The sequence below is a fragment of the Camelus bactrianus genome, chromosome 3 (genome assembly GCF_048773025.1).
Source record: "Camelus bactrianus isolate YW-2024 breed Bactrian camel chromosome 3, ASM4877302v1, whole genome shotgun sequence".
In the NCBI taxonomy this organism is placed as follows: Eukaryota; Metazoa; Chordata; class Mammalia; order Artiodactyla; family Camelidae; genus Camelus; species Camelus bactrianus.
Genome location: NC_133541.1, coordinates 19387989 through 19403866, shown reverse-complemented (window position 1 = coordinate 19403866; position 15878 = coordinate 19387989).

Sequence of the window (15878 nt, the reverse complement as noted above, 5' to 3'; positions counted from 1 at the left end):
TGTCGTCAATGTCCCTTTCCCTGTTTGTAGTCCCCCAAGAATAGAATCTTCAGTCTCCTATCAGATCATGTTTCACAATCTCCTTACACTCCTTCTATCTGAGGCTGGATGCTACAGTCACTTTTTAATTTAACTTCACATGCTTAAGGCATTACAAATAGTGCTGAGGGCATCTTGCAAATAAATTATCTGAAAGGCTTGAACAGAGAAGTCAAAACCGAGAAAGATGGAAGAGAAGAAGGAAAAAAAATTGAACAAATTATGTCATAGTTCCACTTTTACAAATATCTTGAATCCTATCACATTCCTAGTTTCTAACACTGGAAACATCCAGACAAAGTTTAAACAGCACTGGTCACTCTTTCTCTTCAGTCACTCTCTCCTCCAGGGCTGCATATTTTGCCTTTTCTGGCTTCCAGCATTATTCTGACTCATGCTCTTTTCAGCTATTACCTTCTGCTGGACACGTTCTTTTGGTTGGCATTTCAGAATTTCAAAACTGTTAAGTGATCTGAAGTTTACTCCAAGGATACATTTATTTCTCCAGATCTTTTGTGAAATGAGATCACTACAGCCGTGTAACTGGATTTGCTTTATCACTCAATCAATACTTTTTTCACGGAGAAGTGGCAAGAGGAATCTCAGGGAAAGCAATGGCTATGAGGGAAAATGAGTTTGAACAGAAATAGGGGCACAAGGGCATATAGGAGAATTATTTTTAAAGTAGTATAGAGAAATAAAGATTTACAGGATGGGAATTATTACATCTACAAAATTTTCTTTGAGTCCTTTCCTCTCTTTTGCCCTCTGTGTATCTTCCTTTAGATCTCTTGCATGTAATCCCCAGCTCGTTCCCACGTATTTATTCTTTTACTATATTTTACTGTTGAACTGAAGATACCATTGAGTCCAATCTCCCTGTCCTAGTTCCCATTTCCTTTCTAAGTTAATTCTTAAAAATTAACAGAAGCCAGGAATCAATTAGTTTTTTAGTACAAATACATTTCTGTAAGAGTTGCAGATATGTGCATGATTTCATGTACAATTTGTACAATCTTGATTGCTGTGAAATTATTATTATTTGTTATTATTGTTAATAAAAATTTTAATCTATTTTATAAATAAAAAAACATAGGTACTGAGAAAGTAAGTGACTTACAGAAGTCAAAGAGTTTCAATGAAAGAGAAATGAGATATAAATTAAGACTCCTAAATGCAAAGTTTTTGACAAACATTACTTTCTACAAAGACTATGATGTTATATTTGTTTCTAAGCATAAATGCAAAATAAAACAAATAAATGCCAATAGTTATGGCAAAAAAATATTTCTTTGACACCTGATCTATTTTATTATGTTTCAAATATTTTTAAATATTCACAAGTATAGAAATATTTCCTTCAGAGACGCATAGTAATAATCTCATTATTTTTATAATTTTTGCTTAAAATATTGATAGCAGCCTCCCCCACAGTTAACTTCAAATGGTAACTGTGTATAGATATATCATTTAGGGGAGATTCTTTAAAAATAAAACACAAATATTCTTGAGGATGTTAAGCTAAATGAAATAAGCCAGACGCAGAAAGACAGGCACTGCATAATTCCACTTATATGAGGTATCTGAAAATAGCCAAATTTATAAAATCAAAAACTGGAATGGCAGTTATCAGAGCCTAAGGAGGCGGAGAAAATGGGAAGTAATTACACAACATGGATACATTTTCAGTTAAGATAAATGAGTTCTGGAGATCTTCTGTACAAAATTGTACTTATAGCCCATAATAATGTTGTGTATGCATAAAATTTGTTAAGAAAACAGATCTTACATTAAGTGTGCTTATCACAATAAAAATTTAAATGTCTATGTTTATAAATAGATATGTATTGTCTGTATTTATAAATATAGATACTTATATGTATTTATGTATCTTTAAAAAAACAGCTAATGAAATAAAGACAAAATAAAAACTAAACCAAAGTAAAATCAACAAAAATAAAACACCCATTTTCTTTTTAGTTAAGTGCTATGTGAGTTTGAAATTTGGAAAAGTTTATGTTTAAATATGTTTTATTTATTTTGGAAGGTGAAAATATATGGTTATATAGTTTTTAATTTATGTGTTTTTCTATAAGTTAAATTAATAATTTTGAAAGCAAGAGCAAAATCAATTCTGCATTATTATTCATTATTTAATACTTTAAGGTTAATCAATTTCTGCTATAAATGAGTGTTGCAATCTGTTATGAAAGTTGAAATGATCAGGCACTTGAAACCAAGAATATTTAAGAATTCAGTTAAAATAAGCCCTAAGAGAATGCCATCAAAAAGTCAAATATTATTACAATAGTTGTAAATGGCATACGTGTCTGCTGTTAATTTAACTGCTGTTAATTTAGCAGCTGAAAAAGTAATTTTTCTGTAAAATTTTACACAAAATTTTCATTAGTCATTTACAGTTAAAGCTCTTCTTAAAAACCTATATGTATAAACTTGTATATTATTTATTTTAAGGTTTATTAGTATAAAGAAACTCTTTATATTACATTAAATTGAAGCTATAAATATATTCCTACATTTGAAAATAGTGTTCTTCATTTCTTCATTTTTTAAGTAATCACATAACAGTCCTGAAAAGAAACTCTTACTCTATTTAAAAGGCATACACCTACACATATGGCTGAACATTCTTAATGATAAAATCTTGGCTATCATAAGAAAGTCTAAGCATATTTCAATGAATTGTCTATAGAAGTTATCATAATGAATACATGTTATCAAGTAATATTTGATATGTAAGACACAAATAAATGCTTCTGGAAACCTTTTCAATATTATTTTTAAAATATCTTACTTTGGTCTAACTAAGTATAACAGTAACACTTCATTTTACAATTTTCCCATCAATACAAAGCATGTCTTACCTTCTCTGTGTCTAATATTTATACTTTCTTTCTAGCACTGTTTCAGAAAACATTAATTTTAGGCTTGGTAATACTTTTTTTTATTAAAAGTTTATAGTTTTAGAGTAGTTTTAGGTTAACAGCAAAATTTAGGCAAAAATAGAGAGATTTTCCATATACCCCCTAACCCAACACCTGCATATTCTCCTCCATCATCAACTTCACTCACCAGAGTGGTAGATACGTTGCAATTGATGAACTACATTGACACATCATAACACACCCAAAGTCCATAGTTCACTTTAGAGTTCATTCGTGGTGTACAATTCTATGGATTTGAACAAGTATACAATGATATATGTCCATCATTATGGTATAAAACAGAGTATATTCACTGCCCTAAAAATTCTCTGTGCATTGCCCAATCATCCCTCCCCCTACCTAATCCTTAGCAACCACTGATCTTTTTATTGTCTCCATAGTTTTTCTTTTTCCAGAATGTCATATGATTGTAATCAAACAATATGTAGCCTTTTCAGATTGGCTTCCTACACTTATGAATATCATGTATATTATATAATATACATAATATGCATAAGCATAAGTAGTATGCATTTAAGATTCCTCTCTGTCTTTTCATGGCTGATATCTCACTTCTTTTTAGTATTGAATAATATTTTACTGTCTGAATGTACCATTGTTTCTTTATTCATTCATCTACTGAAAGACATCTTGATTGCATCCAAGTCTTGGCAATTACAAATAAAGTTGCTTTAAGCATCCATGTTTAAATGTTTAGGTAGAATTGTATTTTCAACAATTTGGGTAAATACCAACCAGTGCAATTGCTGACTCATATGGTAAGAATATGTTTAGTATTATAAGAATCTGGCAAATTGTCTTCTAAAGTGACTGTATAATTTTGCACTCCCACCAGCAATGAATGAGATTTCCTGTTGCTCCACATCTTGACCATCATTTCATGTCATCAGTGTTCTGGATTTTGGCCATTCTAACAGCTGTGTAGTGATGCCTCATTGCTGTTTTAATTTGCATTTTTCTTGATGGCATATGATGTGGAGCATATTTAAGTATCTTTTTTTGGTGAGGTGTCTGTTAAAATCTTTGGCTCATTTTTCAGTCCTGTTATTTTTCTCATTACTGACTTTTAACAGTTCTTTGTATATTTTGGATAGCAGTCCTTTGTCACATGCATCTTTTGAAATATTGTCTTCCAGTCTGTGGCTAGTCTTTTATTCTCTTTACATTGTCTTTTGCAGAGTAGAAGTTTTTAATTTTAGCCAAGTCCAGCTTATCATTTCTTTTATGGATGATTCCTTTGGTGTTATATTTAATATTTCATTGCCAAATCCAAGGTCATCTAGGCTTTCTCCTATGTTATCTTTAATGAGTTTTAAGTTTTGCCCTTTACAGGTATGTTGGTGATCATTTTGAGTTAATATTTGTGAAGGGTGCTATTGTAAATTGTATTATGTTTCCAATTTTAGATTTCACTAGTTTATTTCTGCTGTTTAGGAAAGTAATTGACTTCTGTGTATTAACTACAAACTTGCTATACTTGCCTATTTGCAGGAGATTTTTTGTTCTATTTTCTTAGCTTTTTACATAGACAGTCATGTCACCTGGGAACAAAGAGAGTTTTATTTCTTCCTTCCCAAACTGTATACCTTTAATTTCCTCTTCTTGTCTTATTATATTAGCTAGAACTTTAAGTATAATACTGTAAGAGTAGTGAGAGGAAACATCCTTGCCTTGTTATCCTTATCTTAGAAGGAAGGCTCGGGTTTGTCATCATTAAGTTTGATGTTAGCTATAGATTTTTTTTTTGTAGTTATTCTTTATCAAGCTGAGAAAACTCCCTTCTATTTTTAGTTCACTGAGTTTTTATCATGACTGGATTTTGAATTTTGTTAAATGCTTTTTCTGTGTCTATTGGTATCATCAAATGAGTTTTCTTTTGTTGCCTGTTGATATGATGGGTTACATTAATTTATTTTCAAATTTGAACCAGACTTATGTACCTGGATAAATCCCACTTGGTTGTGTTGTACAATTGTTTCCATGTATTGTTGGATATTTGATTTACTAATATTTTGTTGATGATTTTTTACGTCTATTTTTATGAGAGAGTGTTTTTTGTAGTTTTGTTTTTCTGTAATGTTTTTGTCTGGTTTTGGTATTAGAGTAATACCAACCTTATAGAATGAGTTAGGAAATACTTCCTCTGCTTCTATCCTTTGAAAGAGATCCAAATTTCTTCGCTATTTACTGAAATTCACCAGTGAACCTGGGCTTGGTGATTTCTGTTTTGGAAAATTATTAAGTTTTGATTCAGTTGTTATAATAGGTATGTTATTGCAACTGAGTATAAGTATGCATAAGGATATTCCAAGGGTATAAAACATATGTGTGTATATTAGGTTCCAATGTGTAGAACAATATGTGTTACAGCAATTAAAAGGAGGGACAAATCAATCTCTAATTCATTGAACTGAAGGGATTGTAATAGATTATGTAACATGAGATAATGGAAATATCATGGTAAGTGGAATGCAAGGATAAAGGCACAAAGTGAAGCATTAGTATAGAGAGAAAACTTGACTATGTCTCAACCAAAAAGAATTTGGATTTTATCTTACAGGACAATCATCTGTAAACTAAGGATCAACCATTAAAGAAAGAGTTCCATATTCAAATCTTTTCAGTAAATGTAGTTAAAAAATTTATTTGCCAACTTAGCTAGAGTACAGTGTCTGATTATTTATGTAAACACTAGTGTAAGTGTTGCTGTGAAGATATTTTATGGCTGTAGTTACAATTTATAATCAGTTAACACTAAATAAAGGATATTTCTTCTGATGATCTGGGTGGTCCTCATCTAATCAGTTGAAAGACTTTGATAGCAAAACTAAAATTTTTTTTTCCCCTGAGGAAAAAGAAATTCTGCTGCCTCTGAATACATGTCAGAATTTCCAGGCTGCCAGCTTGCCTTATGGAAAATGAACTTTCTAGCCCCCACAACCTTGCAAGTCAGTTTCTTAAAAATAGATGTATTTTATTACTATGCTCATCTCCATAGGTATATAAAATCATTTGACAAAATCTGTTATTCCTTACTAATAAAAACTCTCAAAAAAACTAGGAGTACAAGGGGCAGGTATAGAAAACCTAATAATAACATAGTACCTAATGGTGAAAGAGTAAATGCTTTCCCCTTAAGTTCAGAAACAAGAAAAGGATGTCTCCTCTCATAAATTCTTAAACATTGTATTGGAGGTTCTTGCTAGTACTTCAAGGCAAAAGAAAGAAATAAGAAACTAAAAAGACAACCATTTTGGATAAGAAGTAAAATTGTTATTATTTGCAGGTGACTTGATCATCTGTAGAAATTCTTGTGGAATCTACAACAGTCTACTAAAAATAATAAGTAACTTTCACAAAGTTGCAGGATACAAATTAGCATACAAATATACAAAATAAAAAATAAATTAATATAGTAGTAATCAGAAATTATAATAAAATGTAATACTATTTAAAATAGTGTTAAAATATAAAATATTTAGTGATAATTCTGACAAAATATGTCCAAAATTTGTCTGTACAAAGACTTACGCATTCATAACTACATTATGTGTAATATCCAAAATCTGAAAACCCAAGTGTTCATCAACAGGTTAATGGAAACCCAAGTTATTGTATATCTTTACAATGGAATATTACAAAGTCATGAAAACAGTTGAACTATTGGTGAAAAATCACACTGGATCTCAAAATAATTGTGCTGAAAGAAGTCAGACAAAGAAAAGAGCACATACTGTATGATTCCAGTTATTCAACATTTTAGAAAATTAAAACTAATCTCTAGTGACAGAAAGCAAAGTTGTGGTTGTTGGGGTTGTGGAATGGTATGAAGAAAGGCAGGAAGAGGGATTCCAAGGGAGCATGAGGAATCTTTAGGAGGTGACGGATATGGTCATTATTTTGATTCTGATGATCCTTTCACTGGTGTATATGTGTATCAAACCTTAGCAAATATTTGTCTGTAAATAGTGCAATGTATCAATTATATCTTAGTAAGGCTGATGAAAAGACTATTAAAAGAGCTAAGAGAAGAATGAATAATAAAACAGACAGGAATGCCAAAGTTGAAGGCATGAGTATGAAATAAATTGTTATCATGTTTTAGAAGTGAAACAATAGATTTAATGATTATAATTGTTAAATGTTGCAATCTCCGTTTAAGAATATTGACAGAACTGGAAATTGTTGTTTTCTGTTTAAAAACTTTTTAATGTCTTTTGCATTTTTGCTGTTTCGAAAAAGAGTATAAATATATATTTATATAGTGTATGCCTTTTAGCTATGCAAGCATATATACACAAGAACTTTTAAATGATTTTTTATTGCCTATCTAATATCAATCAATCATCTTCCTTTGTTATTGATTCTTATTATATCTGTTGGCTGTGGCAATGTATAGGCCTAAAGAAATTATTTCCCAGATTTCTTTCAACTAGAGTGACCATAGAACACATTTCTGGCATCATATGAAGGAGTTGTTGGGAAGTACTTAACATAAAAGCTCTAAAAACAAACAAACAAAAAGCAAAAACAAAGCAAAAAACAAAAACAACAAAAACCTCAGTAGGTGCACACCAGCTTGTAGCGTAATCTGCCACGGAAGCCTTGTGCCACCAACCCTGCCCAGCATCCTCCCGACGTCTTTTACATGAAGAGAAAAAAAGTAAATACACACAAAAAATAGAACCTTTCTATCTTTGTCTAAGTCACTCTTATTTCATTTTATTAGTACATGAACAAAAATTTTTAATATATACCCAAAGTACACATCCATACAGATAAACAAACACACATGTATCACATGTGTAATACGATAAAGATTAGTAGTTTGAGAAAGAACACCTGAAGTCCAGCTCTGGATCCCTAGTTATTTACTTCTGAGGAGTGTACACTATTGCTGCTCTTTGTAGTTCCCCTTTGTTCAGTACACCCGTCCTCCAGCTGCTTGCTGTGTTATCTGATGAAATCATACAGCTGAACCCATCTCCAGAAAATATACCAATTCTTACTAATTTACAACTACTTGGATCAGTTTTCATATTCTTTTTCACCATAGGTTACTATAAGATATTGAATATAGTTCCCTGTGCTATACAGTATAAACTAATTGTTTATCTATTGTATGTATAGTAGTTAGAATCTGCATATCTTGTCCTCCCAATTTATCACTTCCCACCCTCTTCCTCCACCACCCCCGGTAACCATAAGTTTGTTTTCTGTGTCCGTGAGTCTGTTTCTGTTTTGTAAAGAAGTTTGTTTGTTGTTGGAGCCCCTCATGTAATGTAATAAACAGATCTCAATGTCAGAGTTTCTTGACGCTCCTCTGCTTAGTTTTAGTTGTAAGTAGGTCAGTGAAGAGACACACCTGATAAATGCACAGTGACCAGGGCTCAGATCTCTTAGGGATCAGAATCTCCACCAGGCAACCGCATAGACCAGTAGAATACTCGTTAAGAGTAAGAGGATTTTTTTTTTTTTTTTTAGCGAATTCTTGATTGAGTAGCAGAAAAAACAGACGATGAGTATCAATTAGAGCCTTAAACAAATTGTAGTAGTGTGTGCCTCCATTCATAGCACTAATCTTTCTCTTGTAAGAATTCCCTTAAGTTGTGGCCAAATTTGGCCTGGATGCGATGAACTAAATGTAAGAAGTAAACAGATCTGAGCAGCACAATGTGTTGAACGTGGTGGAGACTGATGGTATTCCACTTAGATCCTTTTTACTAGGACAGTGTGTCCCAGTTGCCTTGAGAGTTATCTCTTACTGGTACTGGTTCACAGCTTCCCTCCTCTTTCAAAGATTTACTATTGTCCAAATAGGATAGGTTATGAACTGCAGGGGGCAACTTACAGTCAATGATTGGCTGACAGGGGTGCTTAGCCTTTCTTCTTGCTTCAAGCTAAGACCAATTTATTGGACTATGATTGCTCCAGAACATCTCATGGAATCAGACTGAAGCTACTCCCCAGCTATGTTCTCATCTAACTTTTGCCCTATTCTGCTTACTTCACTCACTTTCTCCTAAGATGAACAGAGAATTCCGTCAAGAAACCAAGTACAACCAAAACCCTGTGTCAGGATCTGCATTCATAGATGCCAATTTAAGACACTTTGTAATCATGAGCTTTTAAGTTAAAGAGTTAGAGGTATAGATTTTCAGCTTTCTCAATTGTAATCCATTAAATACACAGTTGACTTTTAAACAACCTGGGAGTTAGGGGCCCCAACCCCTGTGAAATAAAAAATCTGGGTAAAATTTTACTGTTGACCCTTTATATCCACGGTTCTGCATCTTCTGATTCAGCCAAGCCCAGATCATGTGGTACTCTAGTACAAATTTATTGAAAAAATTCTCGTACAAGTGGACCCGCGTAGTTCAAACTTGTGTTGTTCAAGGGTCAACTGTATATGTTCCTGCCATTGCTCTATAGATATAGGGTTCTGCAAAATCTGTCACTCTATAATTCTTATTACCCTGTCTTCAGTCACCTGAGTAGTTGAATGATGCAGTAATGATGTCTTTTATATTTTAATATATTACACAGTCGAATTTTCAAATGCTAGGAAGAGAGAGAATTTGCTTGGCCTTTTATATATAATATATATTTTGGCCCTTTTCTAACTATCTCTTACCATTGGTTCAGACATTTATAGAATAGGGTTTTTGTACACCTGATTTTATGTCATTTCTGTAGACTACAGTCCAGGCTGCTAGAACTTTGACTTCTTATCACAAAGCTGAGCTCATATCTAGGACTGGTGTTGGACTGGTGAGTTCATCCCTAGGCCTGAGAGAGAGTCATGCAGTTGCTGCTCTGTAAAATGCTAACATGTGGGGTGAGGGTGTCCACAAAGGCAAGTGCAAAGACCCTTGTTATGTATGGGACAGAACTAGAGGTGCTGGGGCTCAGGGTGCTGACTCTCCTCATTATCATCATTTTCTAGGACAGAATTTATAAAAGTGAGGATTAGAAACTCAAACTTGACCTTTCAAAGACTGTAAAGATATATTTTCAAGATAGGAGAATTGAACATTATTTATTTAATGGCTTTAGCGTGTATATATATTTTAATTATTTAATCAAATATGTATAGATCTTAACTTATACTCTTGCAAATGTTGGATTGGACTTAGTGTTGCATTCACAAGTTTAGATCTTCATAGCTATAATTTCTATAAGGTCTAAACTCCTGAATGCAATTCTAGTTTAGTATCTTATAGAAATAGTAAGCTATTTTGTATCTTAGTAAAAATATTAGGTTCTATAGTTGAACCCAGATAACATCCTTAAGTATAGGTAGAACATTACAATATGTCTAAGCATTCCCCATGCACATTTTTCCCTTTGTTCATCTTCTTCATTTACACATTTCTTTTGAACTTACATGCCTGAATTGTCAAATGCACATTAACTCATCTTTTTTACAAATACATTTCATTTTGTTCGATACTGTCCCCGCTACTAACCTCATTATGTCTATTTGTATTATTTCTCTGTTTTTGACATAGTTTGTAACACCTCTCTATTTTGCATCATATGAGAACCTTGTTAATATTCCATTTACTTGTTCTTCTCAAATTCTTAATTAAAATGCTAAACAGGATATTAAATCGGATAGAGGCAAAGAATGACCTCTGTGACAGGCTATAAGACAGCTTCCTCAATGTAATGTATTGCTATTTATCATGTTTCTTGATATATTACTTCAGATAGTTTTCTGTGACTGTGAAATCAATTTAATATTTTCTTAAAATGGAGTTTTGCTTGAAAACTTTACTTATGGATCTCAAGGTCATCATTATAACCTGTAAGAAATAGAATTCTTCCATTTTATAAAAATTATTAATTAAGATGTATGATGAATACTTTTCTTAATCAGGTTTCAGTCTAAAAAGTGCTTTGTTTCTCAAAACATTATCATGAGTAATAATAAAGAAAACATAGACTTTTGGTTTGGTATGTTAAGAAAGAGGAGTTGTAGGAAAATATGAATATCTTGCAGGAGTTGACTCAACACACATCTATAATGTTCATTCTTTCTTTCTAAGCTCACTTTACTAGAGCACTGAGGTCTCTACTTGACAACCAGAGACATTTAAAAATGGGTGAATAAAACTCATTCACTACCTCAGAAGATACTTGGAAGATTCTGACAATCTTTCAATGTAATATGGAAATAGTCATTCCAAAATGGTGGAAAATGTGGACTGTTTTATATATTCATAAGAATTGACTTGAACCACTCCCTCCACTGAACAAAACATTTTGAAGGCATATTGTCCTCCTTGTTTAAAATACCTCAGTTAGGTATTCTGTTTTTCTAAAACTGCAAAAGGAGTGCTTACAGAAGCCATATTTTTCTGGTTGTTAGTTTTTCTTTAAATATAATTTACGGCCATGGGGTACTTAGCAACCATGTTTTACACTTTTCAGTGTATTTTACTCTTAATATTCTAAAATATACCAATTAAACATCCTAACAAGTACACAGTACATTTAAAGGGACAGAGTTAAGAGTAAAAAAGTTAAGACACCTCATAATAAACTCGTAATAAACACCTATGTCAATTAATCTACAAAGGAGGCAAGAATATAAAATGGAGAAAAGACAGTCTCTTCAATAAGTAGTGCTGGAAAAACTGGACAGCTATGTGTAAAAGAATGAAATTAGAACATTCTCCAATATCATATACAAAAATAAATTCAAAATGAATTAAAGATCTAAATGTAAGTCCAGATACTATAAAACTCCAAGAGGAAAATATAGGCAGAACACTCCTTGACATAAATTGAAGCAGTATTTGTTTGGATCCATCTCCTAAAGTAAAGAAAATAAAAGCAAAAATAAATAAGTGGCACCTAATTAAGCTTAAAAGCTTTTGCACAGTAAAGTAAGCCATCAACAAAGTGAAAAGACAACCTACTGAATAGGAGAAAATATTAGCAAATAATATAACCAATGAGGGATTAATATCCAACATATATAAACAGCTCATACAACTCTACGTCAAGAAAAAAAATTAAAAATGGGCAAAAGAACTGAATAGATATTTTTACAAAGAAGAAATGTAGATGGCCAACAGGCACATGAAAAGATGCTCAACATTACTAATCATCAGGAAATGCAAATCAAAACCCCAGTGAGCTGTCACCTCACACCTGTCAGAATGACTATCATCAAAAAGTCTACAAATAACAAATATTGGTAAGGATGTGAATAAAAGGAAATGGTTGTACACTGTTGGTGGGAATGTAAATTGGTGCAGCTACTATGGAAAACAGTATGGAGGTTTCTCAAAAAATTAAAAACAGAACTATTATATGACCCAGCAATTCCACTCCTGATTATAGATCTGAAAAAATACAAAAACACCAATTGGAAAAGATACATGTACCCTAATGTTCATAGCAGCAAATTGCCAAGACATGAAAACAACCTAAGTGTCCATCAACAGGTAAATAGATAAGGAAGATATGGAATATATGCAATGGAATACTACTTAGCCATAAAAAGAACAAAATTTTGCCATTTGCAGCAATGTGGATGGACTTGGAGAACATGATGCTAAGTGAAATAAGTCAGACAAAGAAAGATAAATATTGCATGATATACTTATATCTGTAATCTCAGATATGCAACAAAATAGTGAATATAATAAAAAAAAGAACCAGATACAGATACAGAGAACAAACTAGTACTTACCAGTTGGGAAGAAGCTGAGGGGCAATAAAGGGGTGAGGAAGTGGGAAATAAAAACTATTGGGTATAAGATAAGCTCAAGGATGTATTGAACAACACAGGGAATATGGCCAATATAGACCCAACCTTTAAAAATTATAAAAAAAGAATTAAATTTTAAAAATTAAAAAAGACACCCCATAAGAATCATCTGGAAGCATTTATTCAAAAAATGTTTAATTAAACATTTGCAAAGTATAATCATATAAACAAAATGAATACAATTAAATCAAGCTTTGTGTAAACTATAAAACCTATAAAATTTGAGTAATTATAAACTATGGAACACATATTTTAGATAACAAATTTTGGAAAATGAGAATACACATCTTTTCAAAATTTTATGCCTATATTATGGGATGCCACTAAGACATTCCCCAGTTTCATAATATGTCATTTATTTAACATATATTTGTTGAAAATGTATGATATACGAGGCTTTTAAATGTGAATAATGGATATTCTGACTGGTGTGAGGTGATACTTCATCGTAGTTTTGATTTGCATTTCTCTGATAATTAGTGATATTGAGCATTTTTTCATATGCCTATTGATAATTTGTATTTCTTCCTTGGAAAATTGCTTGTTTAGGTCTTCTGCCCACTTTTGGATTGTTTGTTTGTTTTTTTCTTATTATGTCGTATGAGCTGTTTATATATTCTGGAGATTAAGCCTTTGTCGGTTTCATCGTTTGCAAAAATTTTCTCCCATTCCATAGGTTGTCGTTTTGTTTTACTTATGGTTGCCTTTGCTGTGCAGAAGCTTGTTAGTTTAATTAGGTCCCATTTGTTTATTCTTGCTTTTATTTCTGTTGCTTGGGTAGACTGTCCTAGGAGAACATTTTTGAAATGTACGTGAGATATTTTCTTCTAGGAGGTTTTGAGATATTTTCTTCTAGGAGGTTTATTGTATCTTGTCCTATGTTTAAGTCTTTGATCCATTTTGAGTTTATTTCTGTGTATGGTGTAAGGGAGTGTTCTAGCTTCATTGATTTACATGCTGCTTTCCAGTTTTCCCAACACCATTTGCTGAAGAGACTGTCTTTATTCCATTGTATATTCTTGCCTCCTTTGTCGAAGATCAGTTGACCAAAAGTTTGTGAGTTCATTTCTGGGTTCTCTATTCTGTTCCATTGGTCTATATGTCTGTTTTTGTACCAATACCATGCTGTCTTGATTACTGTAGCTGTATGGTATGTCTGAAATCATTCAAAAATCCACAAATGACAAATGCTGGAGAGGCTGTGGAGAAAAGGGAACCCTCCTACACTGCTGGTGGGAATGCAGTTTGGTGCACCCACTGTGGAAAACAGTATGGAGATTCCTCAAAAGCCTAGAAATAGACTTACCGTATGACCCAGGAATCCTGCTCCTGGGCATATATCCAGAAGGAACCCTACTTCAAAAAGACACCTGCACCCAGTGTTCATAGCAGCACTATTTACAATAGCCAAGACATGGAAATAGCCTAAATGTCCATCAACAGATGACTGGATAAAGAAGAAGTGGTATATTTATACAATGGAATACTATTCAGCTATAAAAACCAACAACAACATGCCATTTGCAGCAACATGGATGTCCCTGGAGAATATCATTCTAAGTGAAGTAAGCCAAAAAGAGAAAGAAAAATACCATGTGAGATCACTCATATGTGGAATCTAAAAAAAAAAAAAAAAAAAAAAAAGAACATAAATACAAAACAGAAACAGACCCATAGACATAGAATACAAACTTGTGGTTGCCAAGAGGTCAGGGGGTGGGAAGGGACAGACAGGGTTTTCAAAATTTGTAGATACTGACAGGCATATGCTGAATAGATAAACAAGATTATACTGTATAGCACAGAGAAATATATACAAGATCTTGTGGTAGCTCACAGCGAAAAAAAAATGTGACAATGAATATATGTATGTTCATGTATAACTGAAAAATTGTGCTCTACACTGGAATTGGACACAACATTGTAAAATAACTATAACTCAGTAAAAAAATGTTTCAAAAAGTGAATAATGGACACGAATAAATGTTTCTGCCCTCATAGACCAAAATGGGCAAAGTCTCGTAAACTAATGAATACTATGAGAATTCCAGAAAATAAGAGTGTTGTAAATATAAGCAGTGTATTGGAGAGGATGTGATGAAGGGTCTGAGGGAGGCTGCTTAATTAAGGGGATTAGGAAAACAGATACTTCATCATGATTTTCCTCAAACTTTTGGAATTTAGTGAGTTGCACATGTATATCTTACAATGAATGAAGCCACTAGTTTCATATTGGGCCCCCAGAACAGAGGAAGAGACTCCAGAACTCTACTGTGATGCATGCTGAAATAATTCAGCTCTTGAAAGAGAACAGAACTAATGTGATTTATTTTACAAATTTAAGTTGTGAAAAGTTATTTTGCACAAAGAAAAGTAGGTATTATAATAATGACTAAGAAGATAATTGTCTCTGTTGAAGTGTAGTTTCATATAGTATCTTCCCTGTGTCTAACATTATATGCAAAGTAATATTGTATATATTTATATTTCTTTCTCTGTGTTTAGCTATTATAAAAATAACTTTTTTCAATCTAATCTGAACTCTCTTAAGTGTCTTCATTCAGTGAATTATATATATAAAATTATATGTCTGAAAATAACGAAATTGGAAATAGATATTACAGCAGAAACAAGCAGAAATTCAGTAACAATGTAAGATATACTCTAAAATTATCCCTCAGGCTCCTTTCTTTATTTTTGATTTATCTATCTTTTGCCACAAAAATAAGAAATTACATAACAATGATTTGCAATTTTTTGCGTCGAAAGTGGAACCTTAAAAATGTTAGGTGTCTATATTTCAAACTTATTGGGTCCAAAATACTTTGCCAACCCATTAAGTTCCTTGAATCAGGTGCCTAATTAAAGGCACCGACATTCTGTCCAGTGCTTCAGAGTCAGCCAGTTATACCTCCAAATAGATGCACCAGTTGTTGAATTATAGATTTGTGCTGTGGAGAATTATTATATTAGTAGTATTTATATATTTATTGACTGTCTAAATGGGAAAACTGAAGTTTATTATACATTAAATTATAGTGGAAGAAACTATAGAGCTTGACCATTCTCTTTTAAAACCAGTATTTTCT